At 33.0% G+C, this 4,855-nt stretch overlaps 1 long non-coding RNA gene across 2 annotated transcripts in view; it reads right to left on the bottom strand.

The window, feature by feature from the left end:
• Positions 1–2,700, bottom strand: part of LOC109375334 (uncharacterized) — an 11,679-nt gene extending 8,979 nt beyond the window's left edge. Inside the window, exons 1-3 of one of the 2 annotated variants that reach the window (XR_002122551.1) lie at positions 2,618–2,700; positions 2,427–2,505; positions 1,575–1,625 (exon numbers count right to left, since the gene is read on the bottom strand). This is a non-coding gene — a long non-coding RNA (uncharacterized LOC109375334). The remainder of the gene's footprint in view (positions 1–1,574; positions 1,626–2,426; positions 2,506–2,617) is intronic. The other variant, XR_002122550.1, reaches the window with a different exon arrangement.
• Positions 2,701–4,855: the final 2,155 nt, after the last annotated feature.

Here is a 4,855-nt window from a genome sequence, read left to right as displayed (position 1 = left end):
AAAGGAGGGATAAAGAGCTTCCCAGACAAGGAGAAGCTAAAGGAGTTCATCACTCAAGTCAACACCACAAGAAATGTTAAAGGGAGTACTTTAAGATGAAGGGAAAAAAAAGATCAAAAATATAAACAGTAAAATGGCAATAACTATGTATTATCAATAATTACTTTAAATGCAAATAGATTAAATGTTCGAATCAAAAGATAAGGTGGCTGAATCGATAAGAAAATAAGACCTTTACATATGCTGCCTACAAAAGACTCACTTCAGATGGAAAGTAAGGGGATGGAAAATGGTATTTCATCAAAATGGAAACAAATAACAAAAAAGGCTGGAGTAGCAATACTTATACCAGGCAAAATAGACTTTAAAACAAAGGCTATAACTAGAAACAAAGAAGGACCCAGTAATCCCACTTCTGGTATTGATCTGAAGAAACCCAAAAAATTAATTCAAAAAACTTTATGAATCCATATGTTCATTGCAGCATTATTTACAACAGCCAAGATATGGAAGCAACCTAAATATCCATCAAATGACAAATTGTAGAAGAAGATGTGGTATACACATACACAATGGAATATTGCTCAGCCATAAAAAAATAAAATAAAATCCTGCCATCTGCAACAACATGGATAGACCTACAGGGTATTATGCTAAGTGAAATAAGTCAGACTGAGAAACACAAATACCATTATGATTTCACTTATATGTGGAATCTAAAAACCAAATAAAACAGAAATAAACTCATAGATACAGAGAATATTTTAATGGCTGCAGATGGGAGGTAGGTTGGGGGATTAAGTGAAAAAGGTGACAGGGATTAAGAAGCACAAATTGCCAATTATAAAAATAGTCACAGGGATGGAAAGTTCAGCATAAGGAATATAGTCAATAATATTGTAAATATTATGTATGGTGTCAGATGGGTACTAGGTTTATCAGGGTAAACACTTCATAGCTTATATAAATGTCTAATCACTATGTTGTACACCTGAAGCCAATATAATATTGTATGTCAACTGTAATTTAAAAATAAAAATATTGTTTTTTTAAAATACCACAAACAGTGATCACTGAACTCTAATCACTATCTTGGACAGGACAACAGGTATCACTAAGGAGAACACAAGTGATTAATTCCACTAGAGAGGAAAAGACAAGAATAAGATGAGTCAGTTAATTATGAATTACATGTCTAATTACAGATTTTGCTGGGAGCTACAGATACTTCTAATTAGTTTTTCTTGGTATATTAATTATAAATAGAATACCATAAGAGAATTTTCTAATCACATGAATTTACTGAGTATGTAAAATCAGATACTTTTAAGCTATCATCTTTATAACTTAATAATTAAATGTTTAATAATGCATGATAATTATTTTGAAAGTTGTCAAAAAATATATACATCACATTAAAATCAAGTTACTCAGAACACTACTAAGGTGGAGACAGAATCTTGAAAAAACCCATAAGGGAGAAGGTATGTAGCTGAAAGAATAATAAATGTGTAGCTTTAGTAAGAACTTTGAACTTATCAATGGTGATAGAACAATCATTTTAGGCTACTTACTTTCTATTAGAAAAATCATCTTTCAGTCATGCTATGGAGAGCTTCAGAGAGCTATATTAAAGGATTAAAAATGATGATGGAAGCAAGGAATAACAGCCACATCTTTGAAAACAGAAGCTTAATTATCTAATTTCAACACTGTCCCATTAATCTAACATCATTCCTTGGGAAAACAATACTTTGGTACATGTTAAACTAATGAAAAATTCTAGAAGGTGACAAAATCTCAAGAAGCATCCTGTGTTTATTTAGAACAAATCAAGGAAGACCAGACTGATTTTTCTGTAGTTATTAAATTGGAAACAAGAGAAGAGAAAAAAGCCCAGGATATATTTTAATTTTAATAAAAGTCTTAAAGTCTCACTAATCCTAATTTGAAACAATCATGCAACCATGGCTATTAGCACTACCATATGAATTTAAACAGGAAATGTATACAAAGAGTAGGTATGTAATAGTAACAGTAGCTACTACCATTTACTGAGCACCTATGTAGTATACCAGACAGATACAATGTTCTTCACAGAGACTGTTAATTTTCACAACCAACTTATAAGGCAGATAATATCATCCCTAATTTACTGATGATGAATTGATGCTAGAAATCATCTGTACAAGGTCAGCCAGCCAGTGTCAGAGTAAAGATTCAAACCACTGCTCCACAGGTCTTGCGCCATACCCGACTCCCTGACCAGATGGCCTCAATGGAATTAAAGTAAGCCAACTTAGCACTGAAGTTCCATGGTGTATTAGCTATTTTAAATGGATCTGGACTATGGTCTGCTGTCTCAATGGATGTGACTACCTGAATATCTAAGGAAAACAATATAACTTAGTAATTATATTTCTGACCTTGATTGGGGAAATCAAGGATGATGTCAGTCAGCTTAAGGGCTGCCACAAATTCTATCTTCATTAAACTCACTTTGACCTAAATGATAAAAAATAAATAAAAATAAAAATTTCACCAAACACTTAGATGCAGAGGTAGTAGAATGTTGAGGAGAAAGAACCAAATAAGATAATATAAATAATTTTTATACCTGTAGAATCTTTCATAAGTTCTAAATGGGATACAGGTATTCATGACAGAGAATCAAAAATAAAACCAGGATCCATGGTCACTATAAACAAAAGAAAAAATAAGAAATTCAATCAGGACAGATACCGTATAGTAAGTTAAAACAGATGGACTGAGAAGAGGATCCAGGATGATGGATTAGGTGAATGCCTACTGCCTGCTAGGATCACACCAAAATTACAAATAAAATATAAGAAAATCAACCTCAAGAATCATCTGAACACTAGCTGAACAGAACCCCTATGACTAAAGATATAAATAAGAGGCCACATTGAGACTGAAAAAAATAATGAAATGATAAAAACAAATGAGAGTTTGACTAAAATAAAAGTATTGAAAAATAACCTTTCTCCAACTTTTGTGAACACTTAAATTGAGAAGAAAATTTACTGTTGGTTTTAAAAAGGCAATCATCTTCAATATACCTCTTCCCCCCCCCAAAAATGACCATAAATAAATTGATATGTAAAGTTACTACCATCTTTAAAAGGCACACAACAAATGTCTGATGGACAATCAAATGATTTGGTTAAATGAAGATGAAAAATGGAAATGGAGAAGAAAAGGAAAAACTAAGGGTTAAGAGTTGATCTTTCTTTTCTCCAAGTTCCTTCTCATGTAAATAGCACCAGCTCTTGAGGTTCTTTACTAAAAGCAAACTAATTCAGAATACAACTTCCCTGGTAGAAATCTCCTTTTCACAGTATTGTGTCCCAAGAAATATCACCTCTCCCCTAAGAGAAGGCTTTACATCCAATGGCATCGCCCTTATCCTGAACAGCCTTTTTCTGGAAATATTTCCCAGAGCATTTTAGAAGACCAACATTTCTGTTTCTACTGGTTTTCTGAATTGAATATTAATGTTTAATCAGCGTAGTAAAAAAAAAGTTTAGAATTTTTGGATACACAGGAACTGATGCAATAAGGATACCTTATAGTGAAATCACAATTTTAATTTTGAGAAGCACAGGCATCCTGCACAAAGATGGAGCCAGCTGAAAACAATTTTCTTCAAAAGATTTTGCTACATGAGTTATTTTCTACCTTTTTATTTAAAAAAATCCCACACCTTTAACAAAACCTGTTTTATTTACAACTCTCACCTTGTTATGAATGCCTATTTATGAATAACCTCCCACATCCTATCTACTCTATCGCCTACCAATTCAAAAATCACCTTAAAACCCAATCCTTTACTTGACCTACCAAAACTTGCTGATGAGAATGTACATAGTGTATTTTTTTCTAGAACAATGTCTATGGTTGGACAAGTTGAGACCAAGGGTGACCTCTTCTCCCCATTATACCAAATAACTAACTTAAATTTTCAGTGTTACTATTTCACATGAATTTACAAAGAACAACTTGCCTGCCTGTCATATTTCCTAAAAGTCAGAGTTCCTAAGGACTGCATTGATTCTCTATAGTAACATTATACATAACTCATAAAAATTAAGCCAATAATTTGTAGCCTATTTCATTTGTGAAAAGGTCAGCCACATAAGTTTTATGATGCATCTCATTTCTTTAGCAAACTATTAAAAGATGATCTCCCTTTCTTTGGCATATGCAGATTGTAAATCATAAGCAAGGCTAAATGAAATGGTCCACAGAAATTTTTGCTTCTCAGAGAGCGCGGAATTCAATAGTCCAGCCACCAGGGAGCTTGCTACTGCAAGCTAGTATTTACATTTACAAACCATGTTTAATTAGGGTTATAGTACACGGAGCTGAACTACAGTTTGTCATTTGTTGCACTTCAGAGTTATTAGAAAATAACAAAATCTTTCCCTTTGTTGACATTTTAAATGCATTTTTAACTACATTGTACAGTAAGTTGATAATAACATTTTACATCTTAGTGGTTTTGGAATGCCAATAACATTCACTGCATGCTTATTTGTTGAAATAAATAAATTCTTTTAAAAATCACTTTGCCAATTTTCCTCGGCCCCAGAAAATACATGTCAAAAACTCAACTAGAAAGCAAATCATGTAAAATGTTATTAAATAGTCCTGTGAATACTGTGAAATGTTATTAAATGATCCTGAAGACCAAATCTGGGTCAAACTATAAAAAGACCCTCAGTCTCTGCTACCAAGGAGAACCCTGTTGGTTCATCCACACACTGTTCATAGAACAGAGGTACAACACACTGTCCTTGGCCAAGCAGACAGGGAGCTGAGACAGGCTGCCTAA

Source organism: Hipposideros armiger, unplaced genomic scaffold (genome assembly GCF_001890085.2).
Source record: "Hipposideros armiger isolate ML-2016 unplaced genomic scaffold, ASM189008v1 scaffold_931, whole genome shotgun sequence".
NCBI classification, from domain to species: Eukaryota; Metazoa; Chordata; class Mammalia; order Chiroptera; family Hipposideridae; genus Hipposideros; species Hipposideros armiger.
This window is presented reverse-complemented; position numbering and strand designations above follow the sequence as displayed.